This window comes from Hyla sarda, chromosome 1 (genome assembly GCF_029499605.1).
Source record: "Hyla sarda isolate aHylSar1 chromosome 1, aHylSar1.hap1, whole genome shotgun sequence".
NCBI classification, from domain to species: Eukaryota; Metazoa; Chordata; class Amphibia; order Anura; family Hylidae; genus Hyla; species Hyla sarda.
Window position 1 is genome coordinate 102,233,664 of NC_079189.1, and position 17,904 is coordinate 102,251,567.

At 45.6% G+C, this 17,904-nt stretch overlaps 1 protein-coding gene and 1 long non-coding RNA gene across 2 annotated transcripts in view; one reads left to right on the forward strand and one right to left on the reverse strand.

Annotated features, from left to right (window-relative positions):
* LOC130356893 (uncharacterized) overlaps window positions 1-12,305 on the reverse strand; it is a 39,079-nt gene extending 26,774 nt beyond the window's left edge. Inside the window, exon 1 of the long non-coding RNA XR_008889028.1 lies at window positions 12,230-12,305. This is a non-coding gene — a long non-coding RNA (uncharacterized LOC130356893). The remainder of the gene's footprint in view (window positions 1-12,229) is intronic.
* The window catches only part of PDGFRL (platelet derived growth factor receptor like), a 158,084-nt gene that overhangs the window by 18,410 nt on the left and 121,770 nt on the right, over window positions 1-17,904 (forward strand). The gene's annotated exons all lie outside the window — the stretch shown is intronic.

Below are 17,904 nucleotides of genomic sequence, written 5' to 3' on the forward strand. Positions count from 1 at the left end.
GTACCAGCGCCTTCTTTAGAGGAACTTGTCTACATATTTATCTTCATTCAATTTTAACCAGTGTCAGCTCATACGTGACACCTGCCGTTTGCTCAGGCCCTTTGAGGAAGCCACATTATTAGTCAGTCGCCAGGATTACAGGATGACTGACGTCATTCCACTGCTTCATTCCCTACAACACGTGTTGGAAACGATGGCTGGCCAGGGCACTGGAGATGTGGCGCCTACATCTCACAGCCACATGAGCCCTCTGGGGGCTGAACTGGAGGAGGAGGAGGAGGGGAGGGGCACATTGGAGAGCATAGTTTAGGTTTTGCGAAATGGGTGGTTTTTCAAGTTATCTGACAGGAGAGGAGGAGCAGGAGAAGCCAGAGGAGCTAGAGGGTTATGAGGTAGGAGAGACAGAGGACCCAGACACACCGTGGCAGTATGCAGTGGAGATGGAGGCAGGGAGTCCCTCCGAGTCACTTGCACAAATGGCATGATGCATTCTCAGTTGCTTGCGTAGTGACCACCGAATTGTCACCATTCGGCAGTGGGATGACTTCTGGCTCTCCACCTTATTGGACCCTCGCTACCACAACAAAATGGGAGCCTTTTTTACACCTACTGAGAGGGAGGACAAACTGACCTACTACAGAGACATCCTACGTAGTCAGTTGGCCGATGCCTATCGGCGCCATCGTCCATCCCCTCGCAGGTCTGACTCGGGGGGGCCCTCTGCGCTCATCTTCCACTTCCATGACTTCTGGGAGGGGGGGGGGTGGCAGGAGCAGTACCAGCTCCATCAGCAGAAGCCTGAGTCTACAGTCGCCGGTGAGTACCTTTCTTCACTTGCATAGTGAAGCAACTCATCAGCAGCAGGTAGACCTGGAGCAGCACCTGAACCAGCAGGTGGTGGCATTCCTTGACATGCCCATGCCAACACACCTTGAAGATCTGCTGGACTTCTGGGCAGCCAAACTTGATTTGTGGCCGCAACTAGCAGAGTTTGCTCTGGAAAAGCTGACCTGCCCAGCCAGTATTGTGCCATCAGAGTGGGTGATTAGTGCGGCGGGGGCGATAGTCACCCGAAGGAGAACTTGTCTGTCCACGAAAAATGTGGAGAGACTGACCTTTGTGAAGAGGAATCAGGCATGGATCAGCCAGGATTTCCAACCACCAATGCCTGATTCATCAGAGTAGATAGACAATGGTGCCACACCAACACTTCACAAATATGGATAGTGCCAAACAGATTTAAGGCGATGCTCCCCAGTTACAAACATTCCTTGTTTTTTCACCCACCTTCGTCAGCGGGTACTGGTATTGCCACCGCACCATTCTGTCACCGGGTCACTTTCAGGACTTCTGATGCTGCTGCTGCCGCCTCCAGGCTGACTCATTCTGCCACCATATGGTATCCTCATGCTTCCGCCACCTCTACGCTGTGTCATTCAGCCACTATATGTTCTACTCATGCTGCCGCCAACTCCAGGCTGTGCCATTCAGCCACTATATGGTCTCCTCATGCTTCTGCCAACTCCAGGCTGTGTCATTCAGCCACTATATGGTCTCCTCATGCTGCCGCCACCTCCACGCTGTGTCATTCAGCCACTATATGTTCTACTCATGCTGCTGCCAACTCCAGGCTGTGCCATTCAGCCACTATATGGTCTACCCATCTGCTGCCAACGCCAGGATGTGCCATTCAACCACTATATGTTCTACTCATGCTGCCTTTAACTCCACGCTGTGCCATTCAGCCACTATATGGTCTCCTTATTGGCCACCAACTCCAGGCTGTGCCATTCAGCTACTATATGTTCTACTCATGCTGCCGCCAACTCCAGGCTGTGTCATTCATTCACCATATGGTTTCCTCATGCTACTGCTACCTCCACGCTGTGTCATTCAGCCACTATATGTTCTACTCATGCTGCCGCCAACTCCAGGCTGTGCCATTCAGCCACTATATGGTCTCCTCACCTGCCACCAACTCCAGGCTGTGTCATTCAGCCACTATATGGTCTCCTCATGCTGTCGCCACCTCCACCTTGTGTCGTTCAGCCACTTTATGTTCTCCTCATGCTGTCGCCAACTCCAGGCTGTGCTATTCAGTCACTATATGGTCTCCTCATCTGCCGCCAACTCCAGGCTGTGCCATTCAGGCACTATATGGCCTCCTTATGTTTCCGCCACCTCCATGCTGTGTAATTCAGCCACTATATGGTCTCCTCATGCTGCTGCCAACTCCCGGCTGTGCCATTCAGCCACTATATGGTCTCTTCATACTTCCACCATCCTTCAGGCTGTGTCATTCAGCCAGCATATGGTCTCCTCATGCTGTCGCCACCTCCATGCTGTGTAGTTCCAACACTATATGTTCTACTCATGCTGCTGCCAACTCCAGGCTGTGCCATTCAGCCACTATATGTTCTACTCATAATGCCGCCAACTCCAGGCTGTGCCATTCAGCCACTATATGGTCTCCACATGCTTCCGCCACCTCCTGGCTATGTCATTCAGCCACTATATGGTCTCATCATGCTTCCGCCACCTCCAGGCTGTGTCCTTACGCCACTATATGCTCTCCTCATGCTTCTGCCACTTTCACGCTGTGTCATTCAGCCACTATATTGAGGTTTTGTGGTCATGCAGTATTAGTTCAAAGTAAACACCTGGACATTAAACTTGGGAATCTAATACAAATCTTAAATTTAAAAAAATTGATGTAATATTTTCAAGACTGAGGCCCTATGGTCGTCGACATCATATTGCCTGTGGAATTATCACAAGAATCCAATGAAACAGCTTAGAGCGATAACAATGAACCATAACTGATTAAATAAAACATTCGCACTTTCACAGTTAGTTGGTCGCTGAGAGGCAAGGGCTGGAGCAGGTGGTATTTTGCCTGGCGGAGGACCGCCAGCTTGATGCTCACCAGAATGGGTACTCCAAAAATTTAAATAAATTCAAATTAAATTACATAAAAATTTTCATAAAAAATCTGCCACATCCAGACGCTCTGTGGCAGTGATTCTAATAGCGATGCCTGTAAACTGCATGTCATACTGAATAACTATGCGTATTAGGACAAGGCAAAGTGTTCTACACCCCTATTGAGCCTCTCTGTAGGCCAGAAATAGCCGTTTTTAATAGCGATTCACCCCAAATAAATTCGGTCCGAACCATAATTTATTCGGAAAATTTGGCAAATCGTCTGAATCGAATTTTTCAAGAGTGGAGTGTAGGTTTCTTTGTGGGTTTTAATTCTCTACAATTTATTTTCCACGGTATTTACTAAGGTTTCCCTACATTTCCACTTTCCCTACACTTTGCTTTTTTTACACATGCTCTGATCTGTCTGGTTTTTCTCAGCTCAAATCCACCACAATTAATAAACCTTAGTAAATATGTTGTTTTTTGTGAAAATGTCGGGAACATGCCCTTTTTGCAGACCACGCACCCTTTTCCCGGCTACCACGCCCCTTTTTCGTGTTTTCTTAGTAAAATGGAGAGTTAGTCGGGGTTTTTTTCAAATCTGGCACAAAATCTGGCGCAGACAGAATTTCTGGTGCAATGCGGCAGAATCTGGCGCACAACCCGACAAAACATGTCGGGTTTGCAATGTATGTGCGTATGTATGTGTGTGTTTTCCAGCATCACGTCCAAACGGCTAAAGATTAACATGAAACTTGGCACACATGTTACTTATATGCCAACAACAAACATAGGATAGGTGATTTTTGTTTAAAGTCCCATACAAGTCTATGGGAAATATATGTTACTGCATAACTTCCAAATGGCTGGAGACATTTAGATAATACTTGGTCACATGTTACTTATATGTCCACTTAAAATATAGGATAGTTAATTTAACCCTTAACCCATCAACGTCCTCCGCCGTCTCCCGCGATATGCCGCGGGGTCACGCAATATCGGGTTGGTCCCGGCAGCCATCAACGGCCGGGACCCGCAGCTAATACAGGACATCACCGATTGCAGTGATGCCCTGTATTAACCCTTCAGACGCGGCGATCAAAGCTGACCGCCGCATCTGAAGCGAAAGTGAAAGTATCCCAGCTGCTCAGTCGGGCTGTTCGGGACAGCCGTGGTGAAATCGTGGCGTCCCAAACAGCTTACAGGACACCGGGAGGGCCCTTACCTGCCTCCTCGGCGAATGACTGCTACGTGCCTGAGATCCAGGCAGGAGCAGTCAAGCGCCGATAACACTGATCACAGGCATGTTAATACACGGCAGTGATCTGTGTAAAAGATCAGTGTGTGCAGTGTTATAGGTCCCTATGGAAGCTATAACATTGAAGAAAAAAAAACTGTAAAAAAAAAGTGTTAATAAAGATCATTTAACCCCTTCCCTAATAAAAGTTTGAATCACCCCCCTTTTCCCATAAAAAAAAATAAAACAGTGTAAATAAAAATAAACACATGTGGCATCGCTGCGTGCGTAAATGTCCAAACTATAAAAATATATTGTTAATTAAACCGCACGGTCAATAGCGTACACGTAAAAAAAATTCCCAAGTACAATAAAGCGTCTTTTTGGTCACTTTTTATACCATTAAAAAATCTAATCAATACAAAAATCAAAAAGTCCAATCAATGCAAAAATGGTACCGATAAAAACTTCAGATCACGGCGCAAAAAATGAGCCCTCATACTGCCCTGTACGTGGAAAAATAAAGAAGTTATAGGGGTCAGAAGATGACATTTTTAAACGTATAAATTTTCCTGCATGAAGTTATGATTTTTTCCAGAAGTACGACAAAATGAAACCTATGTAAGTAGGGTACCATTTTAACAGTATGGACCTACAGAATAATGATAAAGTGTCATTTTTACCGAAAAATGCACTGTGTAGAAATGGAAGCCCCCAAAAGTTACAAAATGACGTTTTTTCTTCGATTTTGTCACAATGATTTTTTTTCCATTTCACCGTGGATTTTTGGGAAAAATGACTAATGTCACTGCAAAGTAGAATTGGTGACGCAAAAAATAAGCCATAATATGGATTTTTAGGTGGAAAATTGAAAGGGTTATGATTTTTAAAATGTAAGGAGGAAAAACGAAAATGCAAAAACTGATAAACCCTGCATTCATAAAGGGGTTGTGCGCTGCTCTGCTTTTCGGAGCTCCGCACGCAGCATCCGGAAGTTCATTACTCGGGCTTCCCTGTTCGCGGCTGCCGGACGTGACATCGCGCCCGGCCCCCTCGTGATGTCACGCCCGCCCCCTCTACCAAAGTCTATGGGAAGGGGCGTGACAGAGGTCGCGCCCCCTTCCCATAGACTTTCGTTGAGGGGGCGGGCGTGACGTCACGAGGGGGCCGGGCGTGACATCACGTGCGGTGGCCGCAAACAAGGAAGCCCGCACACAGCGTTCGGAATAATGAACTTCCGGATGCTGCGTGCGGAGCTCTGAAAAGCAGGGCGGAGCACAACCCCTTTAAGGGATTAACTACCCCCCTTTGTGAGGGTTGGGGTTTTTGTTTAAGTCCCATGCAAATAAATGGGAGATGTATGTTCCCACATAACTTCCGTGTGGCTGGACACATATTACGGGACGGGATAGGAGGTCGGGATAGGAGGTGGGGATAGGAGGTCGAGATAGGAGGTCGAGATAGGAGGTTGAGATAGGAGGACGGGATATGAGGATGGGATAGGAGATCGGGATAGGAGGTCAAGATTAGAGGACGGAAAAGGAGAATGGGATAGGAGGTTGGGATAGGAGGTCGGGATAGGAGGTTGAGATAGGAGGTCAAGATATGAGGACGGGATAAGAGGTCGGGATAGGAGGTCGGGATATGAGAACGGGATAGGAGGTCATGATAGGAGGTCGGTATAGGAGGTCGGGATAGGAGGTCGAGATAGGAGGTCGAGATATGAGGATGGGATAGGAGGTCGGGATAGAAGGACGGGATAGGAGGTTGGTATAGGAGGTCAGGATAGGAGGACGGAATAGGATGACGGGATAGGAGGTCGGGATAGGAGGTCGAGATAGGAGGACGGGATATGAGGAAGGGACATGAGGTCGGGATAGGAGGTTGAGATAGGAGGTCAAGATCGGAGGATGGGATATGAGGACGGGATTGGAGGACGGGATAGGAGGTCAGGATAGGAGGTCGAGATAGGAGGACGGGATAGGAGGTCGGGATAGGAGGTCGGGATAGGAGGTCGGGATAGGAGGTCGAGATAGGAGGTCGAAATAGGAGGAAGGGATAGGAGGACAGGATAGGAGGTCGGGATAGGAGGTCGGGATAGGAGGTCGGGATAGGAGGACAGGATAGGAGGTTGGGATAGAAGGACGGAATAGGAGGACCGGATAGGAGGTCGGTATAGGAGGTCAGGATAGGAGGACGGAATAGGAGGACGGGATAGGAGGTCGAGATAGGTGGTTGAGATATTAGGACGGGATATGAGGAAGGGATAGGAGGTCGAGATAGGAGGTCGAGATAGGAGGTCAAGATAGGAGGTCGAGATCGGAGGATGGGATATGAGGACGGGATAGGAGGTCGGGATAGGAGGACGGGATAGGAGGTCGGGATAGGAGGTCGAGACAGGAGGACGGGATAGGAGGATGGGATAGGAGGTCGGGATAGGAGGTCGGGATAGGAGGTCGAGATAGTAGGTCGAAATAGGAGGAAGGGATAGGAGGACGGGATAGGAGGTCGGGATAGGAGGTCAGGATAGGAGGTCGGGATATGAGGACGGGATATGGCAACAATATATAAGGACGGGATATGAAGTCAAAAGCTTCCTCCTTTGTTTATTTTCCTACCCAACAAGGATTAGGAAGGAAAAACCGGGCAACACCGGGTACTCAGCTAGTATGTAATAAAGCAGCACAGATGAGTAAACTTTGCAGTCACAACAGAAAGATATGACAGGTGGGGTAGATTACTTATGGACTGGAGTATTTCACATAGCCATAGCTAGGAGAAACCTGTAAACAGGGCATTTTCAAAACAACCTGGACAAGTGCTAAGTGTTTTTATTCCAATGTGTGAAGTACCGTTTTCTTCTGTGTTGATTTTAGACAGCAGCCAATGACCAAAACATCCAGGCTAGAACTGACTGGTAATGTTGGATCACTGCACTCACACATACTACTGTTCGCACATTATATTTGATAACATAGGTGATGTCACATAATATCAGCACAGAAGACACCCTTTTATTTATACAGTATCTGGTGGTGTCCTTGTTGTAACAATTTCAGCAGAGAAGCTTTCACCTTTTTGTTGCTTTTTAGCTTCTCTGCAAGAACATGCCGAAAATCTAGGTTTGACCATACAAAGGAAAGGGAACATCAGATATGTCAACTATAGATTTGCTTGTACTGTTAAAAAAACATTCAGAAAGTTCTCAGACCGCTCACTTTTTTCACATTTAAAAAAAATCCCCCCCCCCCATTCTGCACTTAGTACCCCATAACGAAAAGATGAAAACAAAGTGTTAGAAATCTTTGCTAATTTATTGAAAAGCAATAGCTTCTAAGGAAAATCTAAAATATATTTCATTGACATCAGATTTTTAGAGTCTTCACTCAGGGGAGATTTATCCCTGTCCAGAGGAAAAGTTGCTGAATTGCCCATAGCAAGCAATTAAATAGCTTCTTTCATTTTTTAAAAGGCCTCTGAAAAATGAAAGAAGCGATCTGATTGGTTACTATGGGCAACTCAGCAACTTTTCCTCTGGACGGGTTTTGATAAATCTCCCTCATAGTCTTTACTTTTGCAGAGATTCCAGTCTTCTTAGTGATGATGACACAAGGGTTTCACACCTGGATCTGGGAATCTTTTGCCATTCTTCTCTGCAGATCCTCTCAAGCTCTGTCAGATTGAATGAGTACTATCAGTGCACAGCCATTTTTTAGGCCTCTCCAGAGATTTTCAATTGAGTCCCTGGCTCAGCCACTCAAGGCAGAGTCGTTCATAAGCCACTCCTGCGTTGTCTTGGCTGTGTGCTCAGGGTCATTGGGGGAGATTTATCAAAACCTGTGCAAAGGAAAAGTTGACCAGTTGCCCATAGCAACCAATCAGATCCCTTCTTTCATTTTGCAGAGGCCTTGTTAAAAATGAAAGAAGCGAGCTCATTGGTTGCTATGGGCAACTGGACAACTTTTCTTCTGGACAGGTTTTGATAAATCTCCCCCATTGTCTTGTTGGAAAGTGACTCTTTGGCCCATTCTGAGGTCTAGAACACCCCCTAGAAAATCCCATTATAGTCTATGGGATTTTTCTAATAGCAGTTTTAACCCGTTATGGCCGGTTATTCATAACGTACGTTTTTTTTGTGACGGGCTATTGAACGGAAGAAATAGTGCATGCACTATTTCTCCCGTTACTGTGGAAATTCCGCAGAAGTGTGGACATACCCTAGGTGGGTGAAACCCCCTCTAGGTGTTGCATTTTTGAGAAAAATACCACAATAGTATTTTGATGCGGTTGTTTGAAGCTAGAAGTGGATCTAGCAGGAAAGAGACATATAAATTCTTGCTTTATATCTCCCAATCCTTTTTGAATCCACTCCTTGCTTAAAGTGTACCTGTCATTTAAAAAAATTTTTTTTGACATGTCACAATCTCTGTCCAGCTTCTCTAGGTGGCCCATAGACCTATAATAAGGCCGTACAGAGAAGCGACATCGTGTCATTCTCCCCGCTCGTGCTCCTGTTTAGACCACGACTGATCAAAACTGTGACATGTCCAAAGTTTTTTTTTTTATGACAGGGACAACTTAGATAACTGAATGAAAAAATGCCACAAAAACTGCAGCAGTTTAAATTTTTTTTTTTTTTTTTAAATGTGGGTCATTAGATCTGACGAAGAGGGGGTCCCACCCCTCGAAACGCATTATCTGTGATTTCTCTCAATAAACTCCAACTACTAACCTACTCCACCGAGCCGGGCTACTTCTTTTCATGACCACCATCTGTATCCTATACCTGCGAGCTGACGCAGAGGAGAGAGCGCTTTTTGGACACCAACTTTTTTCCCCCTGAGAACTCGGGGAACTCTACCGATTGTAAAATGTTTACTAGATAGAAATGTCATGAAAGCTCCAGAGTGACACAAATTATTTTTGGTTGTTAAATGCTGAATGGGGGAAAGGCCGCTTTTGCGGTATTTATATCATCATGCACTACAACTGTCACGTGCGCCAAATCTACACCAAAATTTTCAAACAGAAGTGCCACATTAGTGAAAAAACCTAGGAAAATTGACACACGTAGAAAGAAACCAAGCCAAATCAAAACCTGACCCCCTTAGTAAATGTAGGCCATGGTGTGTAAAACCACCCTAAGTGATTTATTATTTTTGTTGAAATAAATCTTAATCTTTGTATAAAAAAAAAAAAAGTTCTGCAAACTTCAGCTGACACAGGTATATAGTGACAATCCTCACCGACCCCAGCCACTACCAGCCTTCTCCGTCTCTTACCTTATTTGTATACAATCATCTCTCTATAGATCCATGTGGTGTTTTAAGCATCTGTTCACCTTTCAACAACATTTGATAGTCTTTATGTGCAGTTGCACTCAGGGCCTGGAGGGTGAGGGGGCCCAGTTGCCCCTCTATCACATTAAAGGACAGGAGTACTAAGAATAGTAAGGGATGTTTGAAGAACATATTGTCCATTGAGGCCCAGAAGCCTCATATTTGGCTGAACATTCCCAGTGTCTGTACATAGATTTCTCTTGTGAGTTGACAGAATTATCTTTACAGCAAAAGCTCCAACTGCTTAAGGGCGAATTCACACATGTAGCTTTTCATGTTTGTTTTTATTTATTTATTTTTTAAGAAACATATGAAGAACATACTGCTATATCTTTTTTGTAACTTAAAAATAATAATAAATAAATAAATAAATAAATAAAAAACTGCAATAAAAACTATATGATCTCCTGCAAGTATGAATCCAGTCTACTGCATTTGCAGCTATTACTTCACACTATGCTGTAAGGGGGCACCTGTCTACCAGCTTGTTGACAGCTCTTGAATACAGCTCTAAATGATGATATATACTAATTATATCTCAGTACCAGATAATAAACATATTTACACCACAACCTAGTTTTGCGTGTAGTTTATATCTCTGTGTGGTAACGGGGTGTGATGAGAGCAGATGTTGTTACCCTAGGGGCAGATGGCATTAACCCCTTGTATTCGTGATGCCAGGGCATGCTTTATCCTCGTTACCCCCCCCCCCCCCCGAAGGTATACCGCTAGTTCCTGGGCTAGGCATCGGCGGCAATAATGACTCCAACGCCAAGTTACGGATAATGGTAGCTTTACTGAGGGTAGACAGATGGTAAAGTCTATACAGTTCAGCCAGGGTCCATGGAGGTGACCAGTGACTCAGAGAACTTAAGGCTTGCTGGTACTTGTAGTAGATGAGGTCAATTTTATGCAGGCCCCGTTGACACGACAAATGATGACTGTGACTGACTTGACTGGTGACTGACAATAGTGAGACTGTGGCTTACTTGTAGCTGCTTGTGGCTGCAGACTCTGGACACTCTGGACACTCTCTAGGACTCGACCTCAGCAAAAACTTGTAAGGAAAGAGAGAGCTAGCTCCACCCAGGGCTTTATGAGGGAGACTAGCAGGGAGCCCATAGGTCACCCCTGGGATAACCTGGTCACTTGGACCTCCTGGGTAACAATCACATGTGTAGTCACATGGTATAGTCTTAAAGTGACAATACTTTCTGAACACATTACATGGTATAATACATTAGAAACATATTTACATTTGGGGGGGGGGGGGGGACACACTGCCTGAATGGGCAGCAAAGATATGGGGTAACACTTCCCATACTGGGCCACCACATATGCATGAATAATAGAAGTTGAGCATTACAGTTTACACTATACCGAGTCAATGTACTGGAATAGTATTGTTAGAGATTGTAGAGGAATCTGCTAGTACATCTACACAACGATAAATATAGAAAAATAAAACAGCAGAGGCGGCAGGTGAGCATGTCACTCCTCAAGCTAGGATCTTTAGGTGCACAGAAAGTCTGAAGGGAAAGGTAAACTGCAGACACTTATGAAGAAAGGATCCAGCACCAATGACGGCTTCAAAATAAAATCCAAGATTTATTTAAAAGCGAAAGTGACAACAAGGAGCCCAATCTACTCGGCTCCCACGTTTCAGTCTTTAAAGGGTACTCCACCGCTAGACATCTTATCCCCTATTTAAAAAATAGGGGATTAAATGTCTGATCGCAGGGTTCACCACACCCCTCCATTACTGTCTTTGGGAGATATATGGAGGGGCTGTGGTCGCTTGTAATTCAGGATGGAGTTCGCTCGGTGCATGCGAAATACCGGGGTGCCAGGCTGGAGAACGCAGGGGGTCGGAGCGGCCAGACGCCCCGCAATCAGACATCTCATTCCCTCTCCGATGTCTAGGGGAGGAGTACCCCTTTAACACTACATGTCTGAAACGCATAAGTCCTGGTGGACTTTGAATATCTTAAATTCTATTTTGAAGCTAACATTGGTGCTTGATCCTTTTTTTCGTATGTGTCCTCAGTTTCTTGCATATAAAATCTGTTGAGCTACAGAAGTATTGCCCATAAGTCAACTGTGAATGGGAGCATAAAAGATGAAGTACTTTACAGTAAATGTGTTTTCTATTTTCCCATCTCTGGCATGTACATTACATGAGCTTTAACTATGATGATGCTTATAACTGAGGTCTGGAATAGTGAATTAAACACATTCAGAGCAAGGCATCCAGAATGTAAATCCCACATTTTATTAATGAATATTGAACTTCTTTTCTTATTTCTTGGGCTCACTTTAGTGAGTGAGTGGCATTCAACACCTACATTGTGCATGAAGAAAACCTCCGCTAAACTACAGCTTCTACAAACATCTGCCCTTCTTTGCATATTGCTTCTATTATTTCCTCTATCCATATGTGTACATTTATCAGTATACTGCTTGGTCCTGCAGATATACTTCGATTGTACTTGCATTGAGGGGGCGGAATGTGATGTCATGAGGGGGCGGGGCTATGGCGTCAAGAGCTCCCTGCTCCAGCATTCGGAGTAGTTTGTTCCAAATGCTGAGCAGCGAAGTACCCCTTTAACTAAATGGCTGTGTTTGGTTGAGCATTTTGCAGTGGTAATATATTTACTATATGAGAATTTTCAAAGAGAAGCAATTTGTTAATTTTGAATACTTGCCATTTTCCTATTTTGTTACTTACCAAATTTAAAAGCAATACAGAATATGTATTGTAATGCATTCAGGAAGTTTTCAGATTCTTTCACTTTTTTTCACATTTTGTTATGTTGCAGCCTTGTGCTAAAATAACAACAACAACAAAAAAAAAAGTTTACCACCATCATTCTGTACTCAGTGCCTCTTAATGGCAAAGTGAAAACTAAATTCTACACATTTTTTATAGTTTCTTTTTTTTTTAAACTTTTTTTTTATTTCCTCGATATATTTCTCGAAGAAATAAATTGCTACTGTATTTCACTATGCTGGAGCAATTTATATATGTGTCAATTTTCCATGCATTATAATACTGTATATGTCTTTATAAGTCATACATTTACCAAGTAATAATAGTATGAAAGGAAAGGAAATATTACCATCACACTGTAACTGACCAAGTCCTCTATACTTAGACTGATATTAACAATAATGGCACTATAAAAGGAGGAATATTATCACCATACATATTACCATCATACGGTTACTGGCCAAACCCTGTATACTGACCAATATTACCAATAATACCAGTATACAAGGAGGAATATTATCACCATACATGTTACTGACCCAAAAAACATTTTTGCGGGGCACCCTGACCGAAGTTGATGAGCAAAAAAAATATATATATATATATTTTTTTTTTTTTAAAGCCGCAATGCACACAAATTCTAATATCTATTTATCAGTGGGTATGTAGTTTAAAGTGCTTCTTTATATAGCAACTCACATGTGACGTCTTCTCTGATCAGCGTCGTTCATCTGGTCTGGACCGTCCTGACTATTTCTTCTTGCCACAACTCTTCACCATTAAACCTGCAAAACAAATCTATTAGGCTCTGCACTTAACCAGCATTTTACAAGTGAAGAGGAATACAGGGGTGTATAGGTGCAAAGGGGTAACAGAGGGGTGTACATGGGAGACAGATGTGTAGAGAAGTGTACGGGGGAGACAGAGGGCTGTACATGGGTGACAGAGGGGTGTACATGGGAGACAGGTGTGTAGAGGAGTATATGGGGGTGACAGAGGGATGTTGGGGTGATAGATGGGTTTACAATGGTGGCAGAGGGGTGTAGAGGAGTGTACATGGGTGGCAGAGGGGTGTAGAGGAGTGTACATGGGTGAAAGAGGGGTGTAGAGGAGTGGCAGAGGGGTTTAGAGGAGATTACATGGGTGGCAGAGGGGTGTAAAGGGGTGTACATGGGTGACAGAAGGGTGTAGAGGAGTGTACATGGGTGGCAGAGGGGTGTAGAGCAGCGTACATGGGTGGCAGAGGGGTGTAGAGCAGTGTACATGGGTGGCAGAGGGGTGTACATGGGTGGCAGAGGGGTGTAAAAGGGTGTACATGGGTGGCAGAGGGATGTAGAAGACTGTACATGGGTGACAGGGGGCATCAAGGGTGACAGGGGTGGACAGGAGTGACAAGGTGGTAACAGGGGTTACAGAGGGTAGTTCATGGGTGGCAGAGGGGTGTAGAGGAGTGTACATGGGTGACAGAGGGATGTAGAGGAGTGTACATGGGTGACAGAGGGGTGTAGAGGAGTGTACATGGGTGACAGAGGGGTGTAAAGGAGTGTACATGGGTGACAGAGGGGTGTAGAGGAGTGTACATGGGTGACAGAGGGGTGTAGAGGAGTGTACATGGTTGACAGAGGGGTGTAGAGGAGTGTACATGGGTGGCAGAGGGGTGTAGAGGAGTGTACATGGATGACAGAGGGGTGTAGAGGAGTGTACATGGGTGACAGAGAGGTGTAGAGGGGTGGCAGAGGGATGTAAAGGGGTGCACATGGGTGACAGAGGGGTGTACATGGGTGAAGAGGGGTGTACATGGGTGACAGAGGGGTGTAGTTTACTGTACATGGGTGACAGGGGGGCCTTGGGGGTGACAGGGGTGGACAGAAGTGACAAGGTGGTAACAGGGGTGACAAAGGGACAGAATGGTGTACATGGGTGACAAGTATGTGGTCAGAGGGGTGGACAATGGGGGGTCAACATGTCAACATGGGTGACACGATGATGGACAGGGATGAGAGAGGGGTGGACAAGGGTGACAAGCAGTTAAAAGAGAGATGGACAGGAGTGACAAAGAAGGGTGGACTGGGGTGACAGAGGGGTGAATGGGGGGGTGGACATAGGTGACAGGTGTAGACTGGGGGATGGTCAGAGGGATGGACAGGGGGAGTGAACATGGGTGACAGGGGGATGGACAGGGGTGACAGAGGGGTGGCCAAGGTGGACATGGATGACAGGAGGGTGGACATGGGAGATATGGGGGTAAACAGGGATGACAGAAGGGTGGACAAGGATGACAAGGGGGATAAAAGAGGGGGGACAGAGGGGTGAATAGGGGGTGGACATGGGTGACAGGGGGTAGACTGGGGGGTGAACATGGGTGACAGGGATGGACAGCGGGTGGACAAGGTGGACATGAATGACAGGAGGATACATATGGGTGAGAGAGGGGGGATGGACATGGGTGAGGGAGGGATGGACATGGGTGAGGGAGGGGGGATGGACATGGGTGAGGGAGGGGGGGATGGACATGGGTGAGGGAGGGAGGGTGGACATGGGTGAGGGAGGGGGGGTGGACATGGGTGAGGGAGGGGGGATGCACATGGGGGAGGGGGGGGGGGTGGACATGGGTGAGGGAGGGGGGATGGACATGGGTGAGGGAGGGGGGATGGACATGGGTGAGGGAGTGGGGGATGGACATGGGTGAGGGAGGGGGGAGGGGGGGATGGACATGGGTGAAGGAGGGGGGATGGACATGGGTGAGGGAGGGGGGATGGGCATGGGTGAGGGAGGGGGGATGGGCATGGGTGAGGGAGGGGGGATGGACATGGGTGAGGGAGGGGGGATGGACATGGGTGAGGGAGGGGGGATGGACATGGGTGAGGGAGGGGGGATGGACATGGGTGAGGGAGGGGGGATGGACATGGGTGAGGGAGGGGGGGATGGACATGGGTGAGGGAGGGGGGATGGACATGGATGAGGGAGGGGGGGATATGGTAGAGTACCTTAAGCAAGCCATTTTTCTTCCCCTCTCCGGCAAGGCAATCATTCACTGCACCGCAGGGGGGAGGGGGACGCTGGGGCACGAGTCACTACTCCGGCCCGGCGCAGCTTCCGCATACTTCCCCTCTCTGGGCCGCAGGGGGGAGGGGGAAGCTAAGGGAGGCTGGGGGACGTAGGGGTACGCTGAGGCCTAGAACAGCAGCCCATGATCATGTGACTCCTCCTCCTCCATGTGACTGATCACATGACGGTGATATCATCGCAGGTCCTGTTAGAGTGCACACAAACTTCCCTCCCCCTGCGGCGTCGGGGAGGGAAATTTAAAAAAAAATCACGGTTGGGAATCACTGCGCTCTGGATGCTCAGGTACTGGGTTAAGTACAGCTCATAGCTCCGCCTCTCTGTGGCCGCTTCACACAAGGTCCTGACTTAGTGTCAGCACCTTGAGTGAGTGAGCAGCCACTATGTGCCCGCACACGGGCCAGTGTAGTGCAGAAAACCGGCCCCTGCCGGGCCCAGAGTGCGGGCGGCCTATCGGGAATATTCTTACACCTCTCAGCCGGAATGTTGGACCACTCTTCCTTTGCAAACTGCTCCAGGTCTCCCTTATTGGAAGGCGCCTTTTCCCAATAGAAATTTTAAGATCTCTCCACAGGTGGTCAATGGGATTTAGATCTGGACTCATTGCTGCCACTTCAGAACTCATTGGGGTCATTGTCCTGCTGGAAGACCGAAGATCTCAGACGCAAACCCAGCTTTCTGACACTGGGATGTACAGTGTAACCCAAAATCCATTGGTAATCCTCAGATTTCATGATGTCTTGCACACATTCAAGGCACCCAGTGCCAGAGGCAGCAAAACAACCCCAAAACATCATTGAACCTTCACCATATTTCACTTTAGGTACTGTGTTCTTTTCTTTGTAGGCCTCATTTGTTTTCGGTAAACAGTAGAATGTGCTTTACCAAAAAGCTCTATCTTGGTCTCATCTGTCCACAAGAAATTTTCCCAGAAGGATTTTGGCTTACTCAAGTTCATTTTGGCAAAATGTAGTCTTTCTTTTTTATGTTTCTGTGTCAGCAGTGGGGTCCTCCTGGGTCTCCTGCCATAGCGCTTCATTTCATTTAAATGTCGACAATTAGTTTGCACTGACACTGATGCTCCCTGAGCCTGCAGGACAGCTCAAATATATTTGGAAATTGTTTGGGGCTGCTTATCCACCATCCAGACTATCCTACGTTAACACCTTTCATCAAATTTTCTCTTCTGTCCAAGCCCAGGGAGATTAGCTACAGTGCCATGGGTTGCAAACTTCTTCATAATGTTGCAAACTGTGGACAAAAGGTAAATCTAGATCTCTTTTATATTTTTTATATTCCCATCCACAGACCCATGTGAGGGCTTGTTTTTGGCGTTGCCAATTGTACTTTGTATTGAAATCACAAATTTTTCCAATAAATGCATGGCAAACCCCAAAAAATATTATTTGTGTGAGGAAATTGAAAAGAAGACTGAAATTTTGCAAATTTTGGAGGGTTTTGTTTTCACACTGTACACTTTACAGAAAAAATGACATGTTTTCTTTATTCTGTGGGTCAATAAGATTAACTCCTTAAGGACGTAGGGCGTACCTGTACGCCCTACGCCCGGTCCCGGTGTTTAAAACGGGGTCACGCTGTGACCCCGCATCACCCCCCTGTACGTGGAAAATTAAAAAAGTTATAGGGGTTAGAAGATGAGATGTAGTTATGATTTTTTCAGAAGTACACGATATCAAACCTATATAAGTAGGGTATCAGTTTAACCGTATGGACCTACAGAATAAAGATAAGGTGTTATTTTTTCAAAAAAATGCACTGCGTAGAAACGGAACCCCCCAAAAGTTACAAAATGAAATTTTTTCTTCAATTTTGTAGAACAATTAATTTTTTTTCTGTTTCGCCCTTGATTTTTGGGTAAAATGACTAATGTCTCTGCAAAGTAGAATTGGTGGTGCAAAAAATAAGCCATCATATGGAATTTTATGTGCAAAATTGAAGGCGTTATGATTTTTAGAAGGTGATGAGGAAAAAATGAAAATGCAAAAACGGAAAAACTCTGCATCCTTAAGGGGTTAAAATGATACCCATGATACATACATGGGTTATTCTATTATTGCACTCAAACTCAACTCAAACTTTTTTCACAAAATAAGTATGTTTAAAATTGCCCTTTTTTGACCCCCTTTAACTTTCTAAATTTTTTGCATACAGGGCTGTATAAGGGCTCACTTTTGCGCCGTGATCTGTAGTTTTTTTGGTACCACATTTGCTTATATATGATGCAAAATTTGATCGTATTTTTTTTTATGTGATGTGACCAAAACACAGCAATTTTGGACATTCTTTTTTTTTATTGTTTTAACATTTACGTTGTTTACCGTACGGGATCATCTACAGTATATTTTGATAGTTCGGACATTTACGCATGCGGCAAGACCAAATAGGTTTATATATATTTTTTTTTATGTTTTTGGGGGGTAAAACGGGAAAAAGGGGTGATTTACATTTTTATTTGGGGAGGGGATCCTTTACTTTTTTTTTACTTTTTTACACTTCCACCCATAGGGGACTATTTATAGCAATCAATAGATTGCATATACTGTACA